At 37.0% G+C, this 12,025-nt stretch overlaps 1 protein-coding gene and 1 long non-coding RNA gene across 2 annotated transcripts in view; one reads left to right on the top strand and one right to left on the bottom strand.

Moving 5' to 3' along the window:
• The window catches only part of LOC139149026 (5'-3' exoribonuclease 2-like), a 140,793-nt gene that overhangs the window by 114,815 nt on the left and 13,953 nt on the right, over positions 1-12,025 (top strand). The window lies entirely within an intron of this gene.
• LOC139149028 (uncharacterized) lies at positions 6,457-8,712 on the bottom strand. Its single transcript, XR_011556067.1, has 2 exons — positions 8,384-8,712; positions 6,457-7,598 (listed from the first exon to the last, which is right to left on the bottom strand). It is a non-coding gene; the product is annotated as an uncharacterized lncRNA (long non-coding RNA).

Below are 12,025 nucleotides of genomic sequence, written 5' to 3'. Positions count from 1 at the left end.
AAATATACTCCAGTCAATTTTTTTAAATTTTTGCCAAACTTTTAATAAAAAACTGTAGCCAATGGAATGTGATATCCATGTGGTCAAAAATTATGAAAACAATTACAGAAAAATTCACAAAAATTGGTAAAATGTCACAAAATTTTGGAAAAAATACAGCACTCAAAGAGTTAATGATAACAGAGACATGACGGTGACTAGATGATTGTCTTTTGGTTTCAGTGATGATCATAGCAAGAGTTGAAATTGTTATGACAGGTAGTTTGAGTGACATTGACATTGAATCTGTACATGATGATGATAGTCAATATTGCTGATAACAATGGTGAGATTTGAAATGATCTCGATGGTTAGTTTTGGTATCGGTGGTGAAATTAGCGTTGAACATGATGTTAATAATAATTAACAGTCCAATGACAGCAATCGTGTAAGTTTTTCAGGATCTGATCATTGTATACTGGATTAGGTGATGACAGTGAAAATATTTGTTATGGATGTAATGACAGTTTTAATGATAATAGAGACATTGCAGTGATTAGACGATTTGTGTTCTGGTTTCAATGATGATTGTGAAATGAACAGTGGATGTCATTTTGATAATGGCCCTAGTCTCTGTGATCAAACTAGCATTATAAGAAGTAAAAATATGTATCATGGTTGTTGTTGTTGTCATTGTTGTTTTTGTTGTCATTGTTGTTATTGTTTTGCACTATCATATTTTACACCAGTGTGTCTGCTCCATCCTAAAATTTGTATATAGCTTTGATTTTATTCACAGCAGAACAGGTTATAGTACACAGCAAGGTCAAAACGGAATGGCAGAAGGGCAGAAATTTAAACAGGTTTGTTTCTATGGCCTGGGATTAGCTTTACCGAAATGTGACTGACGAATTATAGTTATAACTGTCGTAAATTTTGCATCAGAATGCATTGAAAAGGGAATTTTAAGGCAACACAGGTATTTAACAGTCATTTTTGATGGCTTTATCACTTGATGTTATCACTGGGCCCAACTTTATTTCATTGATTCAATCAGATATGGGTGACCTGTATTGGCATGGGGTCACCAGTGTCTTTAAGCCTGTGATAGCTTTATTTTTTTATACCATCTTTAAATGTCTGAAAAGGTAGGTCACAGCTACAGTTTTAGATGTTGTTTCGATTGCTATGCATACCAAGAACACCTAGTTGGCTGACGTCGTAGAACAACGCCATAGTATTGATGCGTAATTCTATGATATGAATCAAATAATATCAACTTCTACAGGAGTAATACTCCTAAATATGTAACATCCAAGTGAAAAAAATCAACATCTTTTATGAAAGTGATATTTTGTTGCATATTTTGTGAATTTTACAATGGTTTATTGACGTTTTGATAACATCATCTTCCATATATATCACAGTAAAAATAGCTGTAAACAAACACCCCGGTTCTGAAAGGTGTCCAGGTTTCACTGTTCTCTGCAAACAATTTTTATAACATCAGCTGCTTTTGGGGTGTTTAATTTATAACCCTGTGTCCTTAAGTGTACTTTTCTAATGTCCCATGCTCAGTCCTCTTGATCATTTAGTCAACATTTCAATTTTTCACTTGATGTTATCCAACTATTTATACAGATCAATTTTCTACCAGGTGGATGTGATAATAGGTTATGCTTATGGCAGGGTTTTTCCGGAACTGATGGCACGCTTTTCTGTGCATGCCAACATGACTTGCAAAGACTACAAATCATCCTTGAACAGCCAAACTGTTATCAATTACAATTCCTGACACGAGTTTATCAACCGTTGTCATGTAGCAAAAATTGTAGCTCACGTTGTCGATAACCAAGTTTTGAGAAATACAAACACCGGATAGGTTACTGAGTATGCTTCTAGTGAGACAGTTGTCTGTTCAGCATCCCAGTATAATTCAGATTGTAGTTTATTCTGGAGCAGTCATTGAGAATGTTTCTGCCAAGACAGTTGGCTTTTCAGTATCTCATTATGATTCAGATTGTAGTTTATTCCTTAGCAGTCATTGAGAATGTTTCTGCCAAGACAGTTGGCTCTTCAGTATCTCATTATGATTCAGATTGTAGTTTATTCCTTAGCGGTCAATGAGAATGCTTCCACCAAGACAGTTGGCCCTTCAGCATCTCAGTAGGATTCAGATTGTAGTTTATTCCAGAGCAAAACTGAAAGTGACTCTGCAACCACAACAAATAATGTGCCTCAGCAACCTAACATAAAACATGTCTGGTGATGAAAAAGCAAAGAAAAACTGGCCGAGTCTTGTCTTTTCATCAGTTTATCTTGAAGTGCAGTGTAAACTACACTTGTAATACACAGTCTCAGCTTGAGACAATATTGTGTTTCAACACTAGACACATTTATCCTTTGTAATTGATTTAAAGTATCTGTTGTTTGGTGTCTTGAAGGAATCTTCAGACACTTGTGTCAGGATTTTAAAAAAAACATGCCATTGTCACTTCCGCTGGTATTCCCACTGACATGGCATCTCCTCCAAGTTGAATACCTCTACAAAAATAATATTTATCCCAACACTCAGAGCCTCTCCATCAATGCAGTGAAAAGGTGAATTGAAAGATTATTCCTGTTTTCATACCTTGAAATTCTTTTTTCTTATTTCTTTTTGAATTTTAAGAGAGATTTGCAGCATATAGGGAGTGTTCTGTTGAAGACAAGATTCTCTGAAACAAAGGCAGTTCTTGACAAAGACAGGCAGTTTAGCAGTGTATCTGCCAAAGAAATCCCCAGCAAACATAGACATCACATGGTTACAGAGAATATCTATGAGTACAGTCTTTGCAGAGCAAGCTGTCAAAACAAAATGCTTGTCACAAGGTATCTCTAATACACACTTTGATGGAGACCTGGCTTTGCCTTGCAGCACTGTGAATACTGTAAAATCAATAGTATTTTGTCTCTCTTTCCTGTGTTGTTGCAACATGACAAACCCAGCCTCTCAAGACTACCAGATATTTTCCATGATAGGGTATCATGGTTCCATTTGTGCAGGAGACCTAAACAGTTGATAGTTTTTTTGTGTCTTGAACAGAAATGATAAAAAAACTTCTCTGGCATTGTCACGTCCACCACAAGGGAAAGATTTACACATGCTGAGCTGACACAGAATGCATTGCCTTTAGCAGAACTGTGCACATCAACCATTGAAACAAAAAGAGATTATCCCAACGGTGTCTTCTGTATCTCAAATACATGCAGTGACAATGTTTCATGTCATACTGAAATATAGACCTCTAAAGATTAATATTTTTGATTTTATGGAACAAAAGGCTGTGTAACCCGTGTGAAACAACCAGATAAAATTTGAATGTGATACAGGTTTGTCACAAAGTTCCACGATCGAAGTATGGGTTAAAAATTGAATGAGGTTTTCTACATAACCAAGTCTTTTGTATCAGGTTTATGCCAGATTCATTCGTTTCAAGGTCAATGGTCCATCTTCACCGGTAAAATAAAGAGTTATATACAAGTGAACCATCACAGAAAAATATCAAAGTTGTATACCAGATGAAAAAGTGCAAGATCTGCAGTGTAACAGCATTGATCGAGATTACAAACACTGTCTTCCTTCCATAGCTCTCTGGTCAATTCATCTTCCAATCCACACCTGCATTACTACACCTCTTATGTTTAATAAACAATCAAATAAATAATCAAAAACTTTTCAATAAATGTTGACCTGTTTCTAAACACGAAGTTAGAAGGTAACTTTACTGATTGGCAAAGCGACACAATTACAAGAGAAAAGCCTGAAAACAGAGTGTAAATAGAAAGTTTTTCAATGAGGATACATTCATGACAAGGTCATTTGTTGTTCATAGGTGTAGAAATGATTGATGGGTTTCATTAATTGCTAATGACAGTATTTGTCATTAATTCCAGCAACCATTTTTTTTATATGTCAGTCATAAATAAATGATATTATAAAAACTTTGTCGTTCCACCTCAATTTCACTTGAGTGAAGGTAATTTTAGATGTTAGTTAGAAATTGTCTTCTGTCATGACAACAAAGTCAAACATGTTATGTATTTGATAAACTTTCACAGCTATTTTGAATGTTTTTAATTGGAAATTTATTGTTAAATTTAAATTCAAGTTATATTTATTTTCATTATGTACATGTTGATAGCAACAAGAACATTGAGTATAAAAGTGTTGAGCCATATTACCCTATATCATTCGATAATTAGGTAATCACCGTACATATTTACTGACCAGAAAATTCTGATAGTTTTATTCTGGAATTTTTGTTGTCATTTTCTCTTTATTTTGTCGCAAAGGTTAAATTTTTAATGTCAAATTCCAAAGTCACTTTGTAAGTCAGGGCAAGGCTATGATACAAAGTAGCTTATGATGAGTATTTGAGGGGGTTCATTTTCTGTGGAGTTTTAACAAAGGAAAGGCTGCTGAGGACAAATTTTGAATTCAACCAATGGAATGACTAGACTGGTTTGAACATGTTCACCGCCTTACACACAAAGCTATGTTTTGGAGTAAGTAGGTGATGTTACGTGGAAACAATTTTCAAAGTCAGCCGTGAGGTTTCAGCTCTTCAAATCCATATGTAAGTCCACTTAATACAAATGGATGTAACAGCAATTTAACCTGCCGAGACGACTATCATCAAGCAAACTTTGTCCTCTATGTTGAAAAACAGCTTTGAAATGCTTTGTAAAAAAACATTTTTGTGCAAACACCAGTATACATGTGAATACGCTGTGACTTGCCTGTAGCTTTGAAATTGACAACAGAAAACAAGAAAAGTAATAGTTTTCGTTCCTTGTCGGAGTGTCATATTTCACTGAAGTGGAAGCTTACCATATAATAATAAGGCATCGCTCTGAAATGGTGGTAGACATATATTATAAATTGTGTCAGTTATTTTCTTGTTCAAACATCCATGGGCCTGTGATATTGTGTGGATCTGAATGAGCAAACTGTGCTATGTTCAGTGTTCCTAGGTAATTTGATCGTGTCAACACTATCATTTAAAAAGCGTCATATTTCATTGTGTAGCACTGTAATATCACGTCAGCTTACCGGTTCTAGTCAAGTTATGACAGACAAAAAGAACGTGGGGCATTTATCATCCAGTGTAGCAACAAAAATGATATCTGTCTGCCAGGATTGATTGAAACCCCCCCTTCTAAATCCTCTCCCCCCGCCCCGATTGCTGTAGGTGAATAATGTGTGCATACTCTGTTATCAGTTGCAGCAGGCCTTTACTCCCTGTACTGTGGGTATTATAGGATCTAATCCAATGTACATATTGTGTTCACCTTTGGCTTGAGGTGCAGTTCTTGTTTCAGTGTACAATCTTGTTGTCACCTGGACACACACATGCACACCTGTATTTATATGATAAGCATGCACACCTTACAGCCTGGAAGTATTCCGTGGGCTTGGGAAGTAAGCGTCAGTTGATGGTCAGAAATGGAAAGGTTAATCACTGAGGGTACTTAGTGGCTTTTTTTGAAGGATCATATCAAATGAAGGACTGTGTATGAGTAAGACGGGAAGAGTATTTTGTTCAAGGGGTAATTTGTTTTCAAGCAGTGGTAACTTGTGAAAAGTTAGAGCGGTCACGTACCTGACATGCAACCTGGCAGAGGTCTGCAGCTGGTTGTGTTGTTGTTGTTGATAGCACTTACATGTTGCCAGAATAGGATGACTTTTATGGTGTGTCCAGACTTTTCATGCAGAACAGCATTGACTTTATATAGGTAGCTAGGTACATACAAATACTGACAACTGTACAACTGCAGTGTTAGCCATGGTCTTACAGTGGGGTTAAAAATTAATATTAAGATGACTCTTAATACACTTGTTGATTGCACTTAGAATGTCATGATCATGACTGTTTGGTCTGCAAAACATGTGTCCAGCTCCTCTTTCTCCTCCTTCAACATGTGTATTTGAAGATAAAAAGTAGAATTCCCTGTCGGCAAAACCAACACTAATGTGTGAAATTTGCATTCCAGAATGGAGCAAAGTTGCTGTCTCAAGTTTTGACATCAATTCCAGAGATTTGTTCTTCATGAAAAGTGATACATGCCACAGTCTGGTGATTTTATCGAGTTTAAATAAGAATGTCCATACAAGGCTTGCATAGGCATAACTCATAAATATTTCAGTGATATAATATTCAGTAGATACCAAAATTATGTGTTTTTGATATACATTCCAAAATTGCACAATTAAGATGTTTGTCTAACACTACTTCCATGAGTTATTTGTACTGAAAATTGTACGATTTGATTGTACAGCTGTACTAGTTTTGATATGGTTTGTGTGTGTGTTCGTGTGAGGCTTGAGAAAAAAAGGATCAACAAGAAATCATACGTGTCAATGAGACAAAGTGTGAAATCTCTGATAACCTTTGACCTTTGACCTAAGTAAGAATAGTCAATATTTCATAGAGATATGGGAAGGGAAGTTCATGGTTTTTAATACGTGAATAATCAACAGGTAGTTTGAAAAAACAAACAGGAAAGGAGCAAGAGTTGGGTATTCTGGGTTTATCAAATCAAATCATCAACAGAGGAAAGAAATACTACTTGAAGCGTAATTGAAAATATTAATCATATGGTGATGATATTTGGAAATCACAGCGGCCACCAAATCAATCTTGATTAGCTTGCGTCACCTGTCAGTTTGTCATGACATTGCTATCAATCTGTGGCGAATATGATACCAGTTTTCACACTTTCCTTAATGACTGCCTCTGTGTAGTTTTGTTGAAGCAGGTTGTTCAATAAAGTGTGCACTGACGTGGAAAAGTGCGATGCAACATTCACACTTAAGGGACCGCGTATTGTATGGCTGACATAATTACCAGCAGTTTTCTGTGTTAACTCAAACCATAATTGAATTCATTTTATATCCTGGTTGAAATCGTACAATTTTAGAGTTATACCATAAATCTTGTTGAAACCAAACATAAAAATCTTTTCCACGGTTTTTGCCAACACTGCGTTGTAGCCTGTCTGGGTTCCCTTTAGAAATTTTTTAATAAGACGATTTGATTTAATTTTCACGAGTTTGAAGCAAGTTATAGTAATGTGGGTGTTAGACTGCATGGTTTTAACAGAGTCCATGTTCAACGCAGCTGTATTGATCACTGCTATTGTAGCCGCATTGTTGTCAGAGGTAAAACTCTGAATGCGCCACCGTTTAAGAGTCAGTCCCCTTGCGAGGGAGAATAGCCAGAACAAGAATACTGTGACAATGCAGGGTACACTTGTAGTGAAGGAAACAAAAAGGTATTTTCAAAGAAACAATGCAGTGGTAGGAGGCCTGAAATTCACTCGAGATTGAACATCTTCTTGACTCATGGCTTATCAGTGATCGTTGCAATTTCACCTGACCGATAAAATGAAATACAACATGAGTGAAATGACCTTCATGGGTGCAGTGGTTGCAGCGTTAATTCTAACACTACAAGAAACCAAGTAGAATGACCCTCCGGCTTCGCTTGCAGACATAATGAATTTCGTAAAGATTCATGATTTCAGATTCAGATCCATGGTTCATGTTCCAACACTTGTCCAAATTGTCTCAATTGCTGTTGATTCAAATGAAAAAAAAAATTTTGTCATAAATTGTTTTACAGATGTTCTCTGAGTAGCAGAGCATGACAATAAATCTACGCAAGGTTGAATTCAGCCTTTGAATCAATACTGTCATATTGACGTGGCGTACGTCTGTCATCATTCAAAGTTATTGTGTCTTGTATGCATGAAGCTTTCTCTGTGATCCCACTCACTTCGTTTCATGTCGTTTCAATTTTCATGAGAGACCACGTGTGGTTTTACATTTTCTTTCTCACTGTGATACAGAGAACATTTTGACTCATAAATGTTCTGATAAACTGGGGTTTTTTTATCAACTGTTGCTTATCACTAGAGTTAACCTTATTAGCATCAGCACTGTATGGCACGATTGATAAGTGTTGTACAACACTCAATTGCATTGCATTATAATGTTTCGATTGATAGCCTTACCCCTAGAGTATCACTTTTCTAAATGATAGTTTTTCATATCCACCTTGATGAACCGAATCACCCAACGAGACAGAAACATTTCCGTTAAAGTTTGGACTTGTGTTTGTGCTGTGCTAGGGTTTTTCATAGTGGTAGATACTGCGTTCCAAAGTTTGTTGACAAGAATAGGGACGCAGAATGGATACTTAACAGTGTACTTTTGACAAATCAATATTTGGTAGCCTTGGTTAGATGCAGTTACCCTTCAAGCCTTTCTCTTTGTTCAAAAAAAAAAAAGGAGAGTAAAAGTAAGCGGTTTTTTAAGCCTGAACAGATGTTTTATAAGAGGATATGACCGAAAACTTACTGATAACAAATGACTCTGCACTCTGCACTTGACCATGCATGTACATCAGATACAGCCATTGCTGGGAGTTTGATCATAGAATAGGCTATATCATGTGATGTGATAATGAGTAAGACACAACCAGGTTTTAGAGCGGTTTTTATGCAGTGTCCAGCTTGACCATCTGCTGTGTTGATGGGCTAGCCAAAGCCAGTCAGTCTAGTTCTTTTGGTGCTGAAGTACTTCAACACACAGCCACTTGTCAGCTCCTTGAGTGATGGATGAGGTAGGACCCGTGTTCTAGCTAGCCTGGGGTGAATAGCTAGCACCCTTAGTCAGGTATTTTTTATCAGGGGTTAAGCAGTCGGTATTGACTGATGGAGCAAAATTGACAGCAATGTGTGTTCAGTGTACTTATATGACTAGTTGTGTTCCACTGCCAGCAAATATGTATGTGAAATAAACTTGTACTCACACAACATGTGAGCTTAGAGGCACCTTTGTTTTGGTTGGAATTTTTCACAGGAATTCATCATGAAAATATATCTATTCATATTTCTGTATTTCTTTTGTCACCTCTCCAGAAAAAAGTTTATGTTTACTCTCACATTCGACATTTGTGACGTTTTACATCACTGTGTAAGATGTACAAAAAAATATGTTCAAAACACACCTAAAATTGTAACTGACGAACTATTTGCATTGACACAGAAGAAAATGGAAAATATTTGAAAATTTGTAACTGATATGCTATGAATTTTGTACACCATGTACTTTCAACCCCATATACATTACCTACCTTGAAGTCTATCATTGCACTTTTAATAGTTGCCACAGTTGTTTTATTTTTGTCAATAATTCCCGTATTTGAAAATGAACTATGGCTTTCTTGGTACAGAATAATGGATTTCTGCCTGAAATTTGGTGTCTAAATAGATAATATCAGTTTGAGGTAGGGTCAGTACACCATGTCCGTGATGTTTACTTCCCTGTCCCAAATTTCAAAATTTATCTGCAATATTGCAGCTCACCAGTTTGTAAAAATGTTTTACAAGAAAATGTCCTTTGCTTTATTTTTAAATTATAGACGGTGAACACATTCTGTAACCATTAGTCATGGTTTTCAGCCTATGATGCTACCAATGATGGCCAAATCATGGTTTTCAGCCTATGATTCCCCAGTGATAGCCAAATCATGGTTTTCAGCCTATGATTCCCCAGTGATGGCCAAATCATGGTTTTCAGCCTATGATGCTACCAATGATGGCCAAGCCATGGTTTTCAGCCTATGATTCCCCAGTGATGGCCAAATCATGGTTTTCAGCCTATGATTCCCCAGTGATAGCCAAATCATGGTTTTCAGCCTATGATTCCCCAATGATGGCCAAATCATGGTTTTCAGCCTATGATGCTACCAATGATGGCCAAGCCATGGTTTTCAGCCTATGATTCCCCCAATTATGGCCAAATCATGGTTTTCAGCCTATGATTCCCCAGTGATAGCCAAATCATGGTTTTCAGCCTATGATTCCCCCAGTGATGGCCAAATCATGGTTTTCAGCCTATGATTCCCCCAATGATGGCCAAATCATGGTTTTCAGCCTATGATTCCCCCAATGATGGCCAAATCATGGTTTTCAGCCTATGATTCCCCCAATGATGACCAAATCATGGTTTTCAGCCTATGATTCCCCAATGATGGCCAAATCATGGTTTTCAGCCTATGATTCCCCCAGTGATGGCCAAATCATGGTTTCAGCCTATGATTCCCCAGTGATGGCCAAATCATGGTTGTTGGTAATCAAATCACAGTGCTACACTTGTGTTTAATGTACCTCAGTCATCATTTTGTGATTGTTGTTGTTGTTGTTGTTCTTCTTCTTCTTCTCCTTGTTTTTATTTGATATAAACATTGAGATATTGGGTCATAAAGTTCTGTAACAACTTTACTCACAAGGGAGAGATTTTCTAAACCTCCAAGCACCAGAAACAATTTAAATTTATCAATTGTAAGACAAAATGCATACCTGCTACAGACTGTTTGTCTCCTAACTGAACTCTTTCAACTGCATATATTTCTTCAGATATCTATGTAATACCCAATAGAAGAATTGCATTCAAAGACCCTTTCGTTGCACAGCATTTTGTTAAGTCTCTGTGTATAGCGGACATTCAGAAAATGATTTCTAGCGGTTGGTTTATACATGCACTATGAACATTGCGCTTCAAGTGAAGTTTCATGGACTAAAACATCACTTGTGATGTTAGGCTATCTTTGGATTGACTTCTCTGTGCGAGTTTGTCCGACAGTGTTAGATTCAGCGGTACACAATACATTTCAATTGATGCTGATTAAGTGCGGGGGCAAAATTGCAAGAGTAAAGTCGGAGGTGGATCCATCAATGGCCGGTATGTGTTTACACACACAATATTTTGACTGAGTACACATCAGTGATAGACGTATATTTATCAGCCAAAACACAGGCACAAAAGTGGAGACACATTTAGTGTTTGTCTGCAAGTGTGTTGTATGTGTGTGTGGGTGATGTGCCCTGGGGCCACTCCTAAAGATACTCATAGCTGTACAGTCACCCAGCCGTAATGGCCGGGTATCAAATATCAGCTACAACAGTTTGCACAGTGTATTATGACAGCTAAGGTGTTAACAAAATGTATCTTCTGTTCTAGCTCAACACATTCAGAAAAAAACCAGGTGTTGGTTCAGGGCATCTGCCAACATCACCCGCAACAGGCAACTATATATACACTTCATGAACTACAATTGGACTAGTGCCTCTCCTCAGCTTTGACATAAGAAGAACTCCGTCTGGTCTTACATGCGTGCCCTCCACTTCAAATTTTCCTTGTTCTTCAGTGTGGCTCTCACTTTATCACCTTACGACATCCAACCACTTTTCTCATCCTGATAACATCTAAAACACTTTGGACTTGTGGCTTTGGTAGACCAGGTCTCCATCCGTCCGATTTCACATCACAGCTGAAGAAAAGTCTCCAAAGCCAGAGACAAATAGTTTCATATTTTTCAGTTTATTTCAAGGTTAAATTTAGGCATAAAGAAAGTAAAATCGACTCAAATTTGGGACTTTTCAGACACATTTTAGATGTTTTCATTCCTCAAAAACATTATGCTCAAATGTGTGTCGAAGTGATCTCTGGCCCTTTGCACTGTTTAGTGAATCACAGTCATTCTCTTTAGTTTAGCCATTAAAGATTGTACAATAAAAGTCAGAATCACCAAATAATCTGTTTCTACATTTCATCTTTGTAATATAAATCTCCATGAGATCCTTTCCCTTCAAGAAAATCATATCTGTGACCTTATCATATCTTTGACTGCTGAAGGTCACTTGTTTCTGTACGTTTGTTTGTTTGTTGTTTGTTTTTCTTCTGTCATAGATGGGTCTTCTTCAAATACATTCTGAACTTTACGTCATCTTTGTTCAAGGAATCAGGTCAATATACAGACTGGAACAAGATAGACGGGGGAGAACAAATACTTAAAACCAGTTTTGATGACAAATATTTGATCAATGAAGAATTCTTCAACCCTAGTATTGACATTTCTGGATCAGTGGCCTTTGAGATTTTGCACCAGTATCACAGCGGGTCAGGTCTTGTGTGAAGTTCAGTCAAACTTCACTG

Source organism: Ptychodera flava, chromosome 14 (assembly GCF_041260155.1).
Source record: "Ptychodera flava strain L36383 chromosome 14, AS_Pfla_20210202, whole genome shotgun sequence".
NCBI lineage: Eukaryota > Metazoa > Hemichordata > Enteropneusta > Ptychoderidae > Ptychodera > Ptychodera flava.
Note: the sequence above shows the minus strand (reverse complement) of the source record. Positions and strands in the feature narration are given on the sequence as shown.